Source organism: Pteronotus mesoamericanus, unplaced genomic scaffold (assembly GCF_021234165.1).
Source record: "Pteronotus mesoamericanus isolate MK-2021 breed Mesoamerican mustached bat unplaced genomic scaffold, CSHL_Meso_final scaffold_582, whole genome shotgun sequence".
Taxonomy (NCBI): Eukaryota; Metazoa; Chordata; class Mammalia; order Chiroptera; family Mormoopidae; genus Pteronotus; species Pteronotus mesoamericanus.
The window spans coordinates 2,810,846-2,824,302 of NW_026555323.1; positions in this window are offsets into that span (position 1 = coordinate 2,810,846).

Genomic DNA, 13,457 nt, shown 5'->3' on the forward strand with positions numbered 1-13,457 from the left:
TAGGCAGGGGAACCCTGATCCAAGTGACCCGCCCGCGGAGCCCGAGAGCGGTCCCTGGTTTCCGGCTGCTGAGGGCTGTGGCTGCCCTTCTGTGCAAGCCTTCCTGGTGGCCAGCTTGGCGTTCCTGATCCTCGTGTGAGGCGTGGTCGGTCACCTTTCCCTGGGTTATTGCGAAGGCTCACCCCATACCTAAGATCCTTGTTTTCCATTTTCTCAAGTGGATTCTATTTTTTTTATCCTCACCTAAGGATATATTTATTGATTTGAGAGAGAGAGAAACATTGATGTGAGAAACATCGATCGGATGCCTCCCTCATATACCTTGACTGGCGATGGAACCCACAACCTTTTGGCGCATAGGACAACACTCCAACCAACTGAGCCACCTAGCCAGGGCTTAAATGGATTCTTAGGATATTCTCCCATTTACATGAAGCGGTGGCAGAAAATCTGGTCCATGAGGAGAAAGAGCGCAGCTGAATCGTTCTTTTTGGCTTTCTCAACCTTCTAGACGGTGGCCTTCAACTCTGACCAAGGACACCCAAACAGTCAGGCATAGGAAAAGATGGTTGAATGCGGCCTTCATTGTGTAGTTTCCAATGGCTATGAGCCACCCAGGGGGGGAGGGGAAGGCAGGTGCTTACAGCGAGATGTGTGGAGGCCAAGGTGAGCAGAGCGTTGTTTTGACTGGGATGTGTCAGGGAATCAGGGTGCAGGGGTTGTTCTGGGGAGGCTGTAAGTGCAGAGTGTGATGAGGTAGAAGACAGGATGTGCGTGGGGAACATACTCAGATCCATGTGGCTGGCCGAGGCGAATAATGGCGGTGGCTCCATTATGAGTCCCGATTCGGAGGGTGGAGGGAGGTCATCGCAGGAAATCCAGCAGAAAAATAAGTTATCCAGAATGCAAAGGGAGTGACCGGCCATCCCGGGGTGCCTTTGACTGTGAGGTTTCCTGAGGTGTGGAAACTTCAGCGCTGAAACACCAGGAGAGTCCCGGGCAGCCTGGGATGCTCAGTCAACTCTAGGATTTGCAAATGACAGAAAGTCACTACATAAGCAGAAATCGGTGACTGGTTGACTTGCATGGTCAAACCACAGAGATGGAAGCTCTAAAACCCGGGTTGAAAAATCCCCAGAAAGGGTTATGCTGTTCAAGGGCCTCCTGCCTTGAGCTTCTGGGGATTTCATTTCCAGGAACACGAGATGTTTTTGAGAAACACACATGTCCAGACGTATCCCAGAGATTCTGATCTGACTCGTCTGAGCTTGGGCTTCAGCATCAGGACATTTAAAAGCACTGCTTTCCATGAATAACAGAAAAAACCCATGTTCAAACTTGGCAAGTCCAAACTTGCCTCTCCGTTGCAATCATCTGGAGAGTTTAAAAAATCCCGACGCCAGCATTCACCGCTCAGAGATTGAGGTTGGATGTATCAGGCTGTGGCCCACGCTTTGGGCATTTCCACGCATCAGCAGGTGATTCTGAAGTGCTGGAAACCTTGAGATCCATCCCTAGATCCTCCCCCAGAATAGCCCTGGGACTTGCGCAGGGGGAGAGTAAAGATTTGTGGATATTTTAATCTTCAGATCCGTCCACAGGGGACCATTTGCAAACCCTGTGAGTCAGCTGAATGTCTGTGCTTGTGATTCCGCCAACATGGGGTCGGGGGCGAGGGGGTGTGTGTGATCAGCAGGTTTTGGAGGCAGCTGGGATGGGACCCTGACGAGACAGAGGCTGAGTCCTCCGCGACCTCCTCGCTGTCCCCAAACTGTCACGGCCACCGATCAAGGCTTCTGACCGGTGTGCAGTTAACTGTCCTGGCTTGTGCGTGTATCCGCTGATCTTTGACATTAAATCGTTCTCCGTGTTGGTTATCCCTAATATGGGGATAATACTGCATACCGTAGATGGCCTATATAAAGCAGCTGATCTGTTAGTGCAGTTAGTGCAGAATCAGGCATTAGCATTTCCTTCCTTCTTGCCGCTTTGAATATCTGAGTCCCTGCAGGGACTTGTTTTAATTACGGGGCATTTCTGCTCTGGCCAACCAACGCCCCCACCCTGTGTGACCGAGCAGTCGCTGTAGCACTCCCAGATGTGTCCTTAAGGCACGAGGACTCCAGGGCTTGACTCCTCAGAACTTGTTAATATGCAGTCACAGAATGTTTGAATCGAAGCCGAAGTTTTCAGAGAGAAGGACTATGGGATTCCGCAGCCGCGATGCTAATATTCTGCAGATGTAAAGCCAGGCCTGCAAGCGACCGTAATTTCCAAATATCATGACTCGGCAGATTTCAGATTGCATGATTCATTGACATTCCAAAAACATCACTGAGTGATTCTCTGATATGATGACACTGAGTCTCCATTTTGGTGATGCGCACCCAGAAAACATAAATCTAACTTCACAGCCACAAGGCAAAAAATGCTCATCCTCGCATCCGCGCCTGCAGGGGCCGGGACTTTGCTCGCGAGAGAGCGGAGCTGAATCTGATGGGCCTTCTGCGGAGGAGTCGGCCCTGAAATGCCAGCTCACAGAAAAAAGTGGCAGCTACCAGACAGTTGAAATTGAGATTGATTTTTAATTTGTCCTTTTTAAGGAGAATGGATGCTACTTCAGTCATAATCGGTACAGTGAAGTGTTCAGACAGTGAGTACAGAGTAAGCAAAAGGCAGGTCTCTGACCGACTCAGGGAGCCTCAGAGTTAGTGACGTGATGGTTTTTGGGCTGCTGACCTGGGTGATTCTTGTGCACACGTAACAAGACGCTAAAAATAAAGAGACAATTAATTCAGCAATATGGGCAGAATAGCCAGAATCCCACAAGACAAGAAGACCAAAACAAACAAACAAACAAACAAACAAAAAAACCCCTGCTCAGTGAGGGACACGAGCCAGGCTGGAAATGACCAGGACTCCTCCGTGTCCCCTCCTTCCTTGCAGGCTCTGCCCCACAGACAGCCTGGAATGGGGAAGCCTGGCCATGCTTGGCTTTTGTCGTGTGCTCAGCTGCCGGACACCGATCCGGGAGGAGACCTCGCTGGCTGGGTCGCCCCGGCGGCGGTTAATGTTAGAGCCGCACTGTCAGATAAGCCGGGGCCGGGGAGCTCCCTGCGTGAGGCCACGCCTGCTGATGGCCAGGGCGGGCACTGTCTGGGCAGAAGCAGGAGCCGGGCGGTCCCAGTTCAGCCCCCACGTGGCCTTTCTTCCCTGACGTTCCGTGACCCACTGCAGTTAGTCTTCTCTCCTTGGTTTTATGGCTACATTAGTTTGCTTCCTCTTACCTTTTTATTGTAAGACTGAACAGGAAACCAGACCACAACACATGCAGCGGTTAGGGATTTGCGATAATAAGGCAAATGCCCTGGTAGTGACCCCCCAGGTCAAGAAGCAGGGCCTGGCAGTCACCCCGAGAGCACTTCCTCAAGCCTTGTCCAACCACAGCCCCGCCCCTTCCCAAAGGCTGACGATGCTGATTTTTGTCATTGGCCCTGCCTTGCACTTCCTCATGGCTTTACCATCCAGGCGTGCATCCTAGACACTGTAGTATCATCGTGCCTATTTTGTCAGCTTGCTCTGTTATTTCATGCTTAGTCTAGAGATCACTGTTCCAGCCCTTCCTCCTCCCAACACCCCGCAATTTATCTGTTTGAGAACCTGGGCTCTTTCCCTGCGGAGTTTCCCGCTGCTCAGATTTCAGACGTACTGTGCAGCTCAGCAGGCTTCCCTGCCCGGTTTTCTGCAAACAAGCAGCCGGGCTCGGTCCCTCTGATGATGGAACCGTGGGTCCTGTCGCCGTGGCCTTTCACCAGGACGCACGCGGTGGCCGAGTTGCACTCTTTTGCTGGCACCAGGGAACCCTAGCCCCCAGGTCTCTTGCTTGAGTGTTGTAAAAAGCTAGTATACTTATTTTGTCCATTTGTTTTCATTGGCTCTTTCAAACTTGTTAAGGGGTGTTTTATGGCGCAGAATGTGGTGTGTCGTGGCCAGCGTTCCGCGCGCACTGGGGGAGGCTGCGTGTTCTGCCGCTGCTGGAAGAGGGACCCACGCATGTCAGTGAGGTCCAGCTGACGGATGACTCTGCTCAGTCCTCCTACTTCCTTCCTGATTTTCTGCCCACTGGACCTTTCGGCTGCTGGGTGAAGGATGCTGGAGTCTCCAGCTACAACAGTGGGGCTGTTTCTCCTTGTAGTTCTATAAGTTCTTGCCTCCCGAGTTTTAACGCTGTGGTTAGACACAGCACACTAGGAAAGACTAAGGACGGTCTTTCGGTGAATCAGTCCCTTTATTGTGATGTAATGCCTCTTTTTATCATTCAGAACAAGGTTGTTCTGAAGTCTGCTCTGTCTGAAGTTAGTGTTGCTGCTCCAGCAGCTTTCTTTGGACTAGCATTAGTGTGGTATATCTCTCCCTGTCCCTTTATGTTTAAAATTTGTTTTTCTTTTTGTAGACAACATAGAATTGGTATTGCTCTTGGTCCACTACCATGTTGTCTTTTAATTGGTGTACTGACATTTAATGAGATTATTGGTATAGTTGGGTTAATACATGCCTTATTTGTTACTGTTTTCTATTTGTTATCTTGTTTTTATTTCTGTTTTTTGTCTTTTTAGCTTCCTCCACTTTTGACTGAGCATTTTATACAATTCAATACTCTACCCTTAGCCTATCAATTATATTCCTTTTTAAATGTTTTTAGTAGCTGCCCTAGACTTTGCAGTATACACTTAGGAGTAATCCAAGTCCACTTTCAAATACACTACACCACTTGAAGTGTCTTATTCAAAATTCCTCCCTCATAGCCCTTAAAAAAGTGCTGTCATGCATTTACTTATCTCTATAATCACACGATTCTGTTATGATTATTACTTTGAGCAAACTATCATCTGTTACATCAACTGAGAGCAAGAAAAATAAAATATTTTACTTTTCCATTATGTCTGCCCTAACATTCTTTCTTTATGTAGATTCAAGTTTCTAATGCATATCATTTTTCTTCCCTCTAAAGAACCTCTTTCAACATGTCTTGCAAGGCACATTCCTGTAATTTTTATTTGTCTGAGAAAGTCTCTTTATTCCACAACTTTAGAGAGATAATTGCTCTGGTTATAGAAACCTAAGTTCGTGGGGATTTTTTTATTTTTTTGGGTTTTTTTTTTTTGGAGGGGAGTTCCTTTCAACTCCTTAAACATTTTACTCTACCCTCTTCTCCTTTGCATGATTTCTAGAGGAAAGCCAGGCATAATTCTTACCCTAGCCTCTCAACAGATAAGGTGTTTTGGGTTTTTTGTTTTGTGTTTTAATCTCTGGTCTCTTTCAAGACTTCTCTTATATTCGTTTATTAAAATGTATTTATAAGGAAACATTTTCCTCATCTGCTACTTGGCTACCCAGCGGCATAGTTGATATAAGAAAGACAGAAAAAAATAGCTTTCTTCTGTATTTACCTAAGTTTCCATATAATTGTTTGTTTCCCTTTAACCCACAGAAAGTGACCTAATACTATTTTTTATTTTTGAGGCAATTTTAAACTAGAAGAAGAATTACAAAAAATAGTAGAAAGTTTCAGGATACCCCTTACCCAGCTTCCTTTTATGTTAAACACGTACATAACCGTAGGACATTTATCAAAACTAAGAAATTAACATTGGTTAAGAACTAGTAACTAGTAGCTAGCATGCAGAGGGGAGCCGATGAGGGGGACCGGCGAGGACAGCCGTGTACACCTCGTGTCGTGGGAAGCATCACGGAAGAGCGTGTCAGGGAGGAGGGTGGGGCTCGCCACCCCCAAAGCTGCCAACAAGCTGCGTGGCACAAGGCCCACAGGTCACTGGATGGAATGAGCAGCCGAGTTCCTCAACTGAAAGGCAGCCGCTGGCAGCGTGAAGAGACAAAGAGCCCAGCTGTCACTGTAGAGAAGAGCAGAGGGACGCAGAGAGACAGCCCGCAGGGCAAAGCAGGAAAGTGTGTCACGATGCCAGTGCACCGGCCATTAGGAGCAGGCCTTGGCGTCCACGCTGGCGACGGCCGCTGGGCAGGGCCCACTCCCCGCCCGCGCTCGGGGGGCGCCTCTGCCGGCGGGGTCGACCCCACGGGACAGGCAGGCAGGGCGGAGTGGGTGCTGGGACGCGCTCAGGGCGCGAGGCAGCCGACGCCACTGAGACAGTTTGCGCAACCCAGGGGGGTGGACTCAACTCTTACAATTAAAAAATGACCTTGGAAAAGCTACCCAGTTGTGCAGCGCACGCCCTGCACGGGGTACGGTGGCCCCAGGTGGGACAACCTCCTGTCTCAGTGGTGTCGTGTGTGTGTGTGTTTATGTGTGTGCGCGTGTGTGTGTGTGAGAGAGATCTTTTGCTGAGTGGGAGGGTTGGACTAAATAACCAATAAAGGTCTGATTTTGAGGAAAAAAACCTCGCAATTCTGAGGCAGTGGAGGTTGGAGAGGAGATGCCATTCAAAATCATGCCCCTATGATATTGATATATATCATATATAATAAAATGTTATCAAAGGGATTAAGAAAGAAATTGTGCACCAGCTGAAAAGACAAAGCACAGAGCATTGATGATAAAACATCACCTCTCCAGAGACCCACAGTTTGTTAACCCTTCCGTTTGAGAACTAAAACCCAGGTACGTTGGCTGGCAAAATCTGAATGAAGTCTGTAGTTCAGTTAATACTATTCTATTAATGTTCATTTTGTGGTTTTGATCACTGTACAGTTATAAACACTTAAGGGAAGCTGGGTAAAAGGGTTTCTAGGAATTCTTTGTACTATTTTTGCAATTTTCTGCAAGTCTCATTGTTCTAAAGTAAGTGGAAAAATGAACAAACTCTCCCTTCCTATCCCCACCCCCGCTGCCTCTGTGGAGCGTCGCGGCTTGTTGGCGGGTGCCACCGTCCTCCTAGCTTCCGCGCCGGGACCTCGGGTGTGGCCCACCCCCTCCGCTGCTCACTGCACCCCCACCCTGTTCATTCTACGCCAGGGACTTCGTCACTCCTGTCCCTCCTCCCTCTGCACAGACAGGCTGAGGGGCAGCCCTGCGTGTCCACACAAAGTCCCCGACACCCCTGCAGTGACAGCGGCTCTGTCCCCGCTCCTCCTGCAGCTGCCAGAGTCCTTGTTCTTAGACACGGACCATTCTTTCTATGGCCACCCTACGCCAGCCTTCAAAGCACTGCGCCCCTTCAGGCCCGCCTGGCTGTCCACCTTCAAGGCCACCTGCCTCCCTGTCGGGGTGCCAGGCCTCTGGCTGCCCAGACAAGACCGGGTTCATGGCCATCTGTCCCCTCTGTCCTCGGCCCTGGCTGGTTTGCCTCGAGCTCTGTCAAAGGCTGCCTCTCCCTCTCCCCCGCGTCTTTCCTCGAATCCGTCCACCTCCTGGAAGTGTCCATTGCTCTGCTGCGTCCCCACCGTTCCAGGCACACCCTGGCCCCCGTCATCCCGGCGACTCTGAGAGATCGCTGGGGCTCGGTGCCTGTGCGTCCTGCAACTTTCTACCCCAAGAACACAGCTCCATTCCTGGGGTCTCACATTTGCAAGGGGGTGTCGTTGCATTGAACACATGCCAGCGCTTCATTCACATCCGGCTTCATCCCGTTCCCAAGGTCTCGACTTTTGTGTGAGTCGGAAACAAGCCACGTTCCACCCTATGAAGTGACGCTACGGTTCACTCCCTCTGGCCCCCGCACCTGCCAGCAGAAAAGGCCAGGAATCTCACACTGCAATCCACTTAAATGTTCTTTACTTGGGCAAAGGGCTCAGCCCGCTAGCACTCCGTGTTATCTTTAGCTCCCTTAATGAAATTGAAATCAGTTTGGCTGTCCCCGGCAGGCTGGCCGGTGCGACCCAATCTCTCTGCTCACTGGCCCGTGCAGAATTTATCCCAGACGGAGCAGCGGAGGAAATGCCACCTTGCCAAGGGACGCGGGCCCCATCAGGATCGGTGTGTTCCAGGACTCACAGTGCAACTTGGTGCCATGGGATCGGGAGGCGGCCGTGCGAGTCTCTGTGCCTTTTCAGCTTTGCAACCCGACCCCTGGGAAAAGTCAGGGGTGTGAGCGGGACTTCCTGCCGCCCCCCCCCCACCCCGCTTCTGCTTGTCTCGAGGCCTGCGATCCCTTGGTACGGACTCCCCCCTTTACTGTCATTAGAAGGTAATCAGAAAAACAGGGACACACTAGCCTCACATGTTCATTTGGCCTCTGCAGCCCACGCACTCAACACACAAGCCCGCAAGCACGCCCACACTCCTGTGCTCCCGTATGCGCGCACACAGCCCTTCCCAAGCAGCCTCGCCGAGTTCCCGAGCTTTCAGGCTCGGCACAAGTGCCTTTGCTTCACACGCCCTCTCAGGAAGGACCGTCCTCTCAGGCGACAGACAGGGCCAGGGCCGCAGGGCCCCCTGGGGTCTGTTTTGGCCGTTTCTGGCCCTGTGTCATCGACACCCTCGGCAGAGAGCACGACCAGGAGAACAGACACAGGTGGCGGCACTTGGTGGAGCCGCCGCAGAGGCCGCAGGGAGTCAGCCAGGCTCCCAGAGACAGCCCTGGGGCCGCAGCTTCGATGCGACCGAAGAAAGAAGCGCTTTCCGTGAACAGAGCCTGGAGCGCACGACAGAGCGAGCTGGCGTCCGCATTCCAGCTGCACAGACAGCCGGGCTGTTAAACCCAGAAGGTGTTTCCGAGCCCCCTCCCTTCCCAGACCCCCGCAGCAGGCCTGGGAAACACAAGCCCCAAGTTGTCTGCTCCGGCCACTGTAATGCCGCGGTCACCTGAAGCCTCTGTTTCAGCTGCTGCGCTGGCGGGAGCGGCCTCTGTTGGCAGGTGTGAGCATCGTTCCCTGGACAAGTGCCCTTCTGGCCAGAGCCACGGCCCGCTGCCGGGCGGAGCGCCCTCTGGGGGCCTAGCATCAGGCAGGTGCTTCGCCCGTCCTGCGCACTGCGAGGGGCTGGGTTTACGGCTGGTTTGCACATTGAGGGGGCTGTGGTCCCGAACTCCTGCGCATCTTCCTGGACACTGTGCACTGGCCGGGCCCACGGCCCTGGATCCCCAGCCGGCCGCCGCGTGCAACCAAAGGAGCGGTCTCCCGGAAGGGTGCGCTTGGGAGTCCGCGTCGTCTTCACGGGACGCCTGCCACGATGCCCCCACCGGCCAGCATCACCTCCGATCCCCGGAGCCTCCACCCTTCAGAGAGCTTTCCGGGCAGCCGGCCAGAAAAATGCCGCCCTGCGCCCTCAGGCTGCCTTCATTCAGCTCCCTGCCTCTGATCAGCTAAAGGTCAGTCAGCCTGTAATCCTTTCGCGGCCTTGCCGGGGGCGCTGAGGGGCACAGCCGGCAGGGACCACCCCCCCTGCCCCGGAAGTTTGCCACCAGGTGTGGTCGGCGTTGCTGCCACAGTGACGACCAGCGTCAGGCTGCCCCTGCGTGCCCCGCGTTCCCCGAGGCGAGCCTCCTCTGCCTGGGGGTCGGGTCTGGGAGGCCCCCGGGGCCCAGGCCGCAGTGAAGGCCTCGCGCTTCCAACCCCGAAGGGGCCCGGGCCTCGCGGCCACGAGCCCCCCACCCACTCTCCGTCTCGGGAGACCCCGCTACCCCAGGGCACGGGGTTCCCACGGATGGGGTCTGGCCCCAGTGGCTAAGTGGCTCAGCGCTGCCCTCTGTCCAGGAGGCCGTATTTCCAAGTCAGCGACGTGATGAGCCTTCGGCTGACATGCTAAATCTTAATGGCAGACTTTAGGCCAAGCTGTTAAAAAGCTATTACTATTATTTTTATTTAATTGGGAAAAGGCCCTCTGCCCCTCACCCTAGGCCAAAGGTGTCTTAGACAGGACGACGTGTGGCCAGGTAGACGAATCCAAGGGGCAGATGGCACAGAGCGGCCGGCCCGACGCCCTCGCTCCCTCCCGCCAAGCCGCGAGGAGCCGGGTTTGGTGGACGCCTGACACCCCCCGCCCTCCAGTCCCACTGCACACCCACCTCCTCTCCCACCAGGGCCAGCGCCACGGCCCGTGGGGGTCCGTTTCCACGGCGCTCTCCCCACAGCCGTGCTGCTTGCACACAGGTCGGCGTGCGTGCGGCAGAAAGGCAGTCGAACTCGGCAGGTCCTCCAGGGTCAGCCTCCTGGACACCGCCTGCAACCACAGCTGCAGCCAGTCCCCTCAGCGCCGCCCGCGCCGACGCCGAAAGCAGAAACACACGCTGCTCCCGGCGCCCGGGAAGGAGAGCCGACCTCGTCTGCGTGTAAGTCCCAAACCCCAGGCGAGGGCGAGGTCAAGCTCATCGCCTCCGTGAACCACTGGGAGGTGCAAGGCCCTTCCTCGCACCCATGATGCATCGCGTTCTCTGCCATCCACTCAGCTTAGACTCTCCGGAACCAGGCAGCGTCGCTGCTTGGTCTCCCGCAAAGATCAAACAGACGCCAGCAGACACCAGGCACGTTGTAAAATCGCTAGTTCAACCCCAAGGTCGCAGCGCTGCCTGGCACGCAGCGGGAACTGGAAAGACCAAGGCTGTTATTCAGTTCATTCTCATTTCTGATTCATGTCGCTGATCGCTAGTCTGCAAAAAGATTGAGAGCCAGCCCAGACTGGTACACAAGGGTGTGAAACAGCAAACGGACCACCCAAGAGAACTCCCAGAGTGACAGGGGACTCTCTGAAGACCCCATCCACGTGTCTGTCCCAGTGCAGACCTCAGCACTGATGGTCCCTGTCCTCACATGCATCACGTCGACATCACTGTCCTCCTATCTGCCGAGTCTTAAAACAGGGAACCATGGGGACCAGAAGGCGTCTGCGGTGATCTTGTCACAGACAGACCACTGTGACTGTCTCGGTCTGCACCGCCCCTCGTTCAGCCGCCTCTCACCACTCTGTCTAAGAATGCACAAGTTCAGGGCCTGGCCTAGAAGTCAAAAAAGTCAGCCCTGACCGTTGCGGTTCAGTTTGTTGTGTATCATCTTGCAAAGCAAAAGGTCGCTGGTTCGATTCCCGCCCGGTCAGGGCACAGGCCTGGGCTTGTGGGTTTGGTCCCTGCCTGGGGGCACATGCAAAACACAACCCATCGCTGTTTCTCTCTCATATCTCTCTTTCTCCCTCCCTCCCCCTCTCTCTAAAAATAAATAAATAACACCTTTTAAAAAATCCAACAACTACTTTTAACTGTAAATGTTAAAATTAAAACCCCCGCTTTCTGAGACTTCCCACGCTGCTGTGTGTGTGCCCATGGGGGCTGGTCACCAAGAGAGTACCCTGGGGCTGCAGGTACTCGGGGGGACTTTGGTCCTTTCAGGGGTGTCCAGCCTTTTGGCGTCTCTGGGCCACACTGGAAGAAGAGGAGTTGTCTTGGGCCATGCATTAAATACATTGCAACATGCAATCACCAAAAACTCTCATAGTATTTTAAGTAAATTTACGATGTTGTGTTGGGGCACATTAATAGCCATCCTGGGCCGCAGGTTGGACACCCCTGTAAAATTAGCTAAACCAAATAAAAGGTACCGTGTGGAGATAATGAGCTGGAAAATGCAACACGAGGTTTACCTTTCTACATGTGCGCAAGCTGGTTGTGCCCAGACACGCCAGCCACGGGCCTGGCCCTCTGCCAGAGTTGCTGCCGCGGGCCGCACGAGACCAAGGGCAGCTGTGTGCCAAGAGACGCGGCCCCTGGGCTCTGGGGTCAGCGGGGTCACCAGGGCCACCTCTGTGGGGAGCACAGGGTCCCAGTGAGGAGAGGGCGCCACACCGGGCCGACAGGGTGACAGACAACTGTCCTGACACGCGTCCCTGTCTCCCCCTGGGCCTTGTTTCAGAAACAAGAAGAAAATCAGTACGTCATGGCACTGAAAAGCAAAAGGCCATTGGTGTGTCAGAAATTCGCAGGAATCCTGGGAAGGCAGACAGGGGACAGAGCAGGACACTGTGGCGGGCGACTGGAGCAGGTGGCGAGGGCTGCAGGGGGCGGGGCAGGGCGGGACCGCGTGCACCTGGGCTCCCAGAGGGCAGCCCCCGCGTCAGCCCGGCCGGCCCACCTGCGCTCTCCGGGAAGACTCGGGAGGGCCTCTCTCTGGTTCGCTGCCTTTAGGTAGAAGAGTCCTGGATGTTGCAGGTCCCAGAGCCCCTTCCCTGTGAGCCCCGCCCACCGCTGTGAGGGGGTAACGGAGGGGGGAAGACAGGCACCTCCGACGGTCAGTGGGAAACGAGAAAAGTCCTGATTTAAAGCATTAGGGACCAAGGCGTCCAACAGCCCAGTTAGAGGCCTTGCCCTCCGACCTGGAGAGCACAGGAAAACCGCAGGGGGCGTGCTCAGTGTTCTCACGGTGTCGGTTTGTGCTTCTCTCTGCGTTGGCAAACTCTGAGCTTTTGAAGAACCTGCCCCTTCTGTTTGTACAGAGGCCCAGGTTCCTGACTCACCCCTGCATTTGCACCCCGTCTCCACAGGGTGGGGTCCGTCCCAGGAAGCCCTCATGGAACAGGCCAGGGTGCCTCGTCCTGCTGTTGAAGAGGGTGACAGACAGGCCCTGGTTCCCTGAACAGGGAGAGCTTGCCACCTGGTGGCTGCCTCAGGAGCCGCTCTCATGCGGCCAGGCCGTGACCCCTGGGCACCCAGTGTGGTACACGGCTTCGGGATGCCGCAGGCCCTGTGCCCAGGAGAGGAGCAGTCACAGCATGTCCCTGGTCCTGGAGTTGGCATTTGGGGCTGTCCCAGGGCTGGGCCTGCACAGCTGGACGAGCCGTGGCTCCCGCAAGGCCCCGTGCGCTCGCAAAGCGTGGGTGCCCTCCATCCGTGGCTTCCACAGGGTGCGAGCCACCCTCAGGAACGCATGCCAGGCAAACACGGCTGAGCAGGCAACACCAGGCGCACACGCCCCACGCATGGCAGGGACACATGCTCAGGACACCCGCTGGATGGACACCGGGGACAGCGAGCACACAGAGTCAGACATACGCAGTGCTCAGTGCTCAGTGCCAGGCATGCAGCATCGGGCACACACGCCAGGCGCTCGGCGGGAGCATGTGCTGACCACAGACACCAGGCACATGGCGCTGGCTTTGAGGAATGAACTGGGAGCACCTTCAGCTCAGGGCTCCCGTGTCTCTCCCCGGCCACACACCCGCCCCCCAGCAGCCGGGCTCCAGACAGGGGTCTGAGTGCCGTCGCTACTGTGGCAGAGCCCAGAGCTTCCGGCGGGGGCCCTTCAGGGGGCTGGGGTCCGAGGGTCCTTGTCAGCAGACCCTGGGACAGGCAGCCGAGGCGTTCTGAGTCCTTCACTGTGACACAATCCTGCCACGCGTAGCTCGTCTATACACGACCCTGGAACAACACGCTCGGCCACTTTTCCCGTAAGTGTCTTGGCCAAGTTTTTGGAGGTTTCCTGGCCACCCTGAAGCAGTCGTATCGGTCGCACTGGGCTACCTTAAAGCGACCCGGTTGCTGCTCCTCTGTTATCAATGC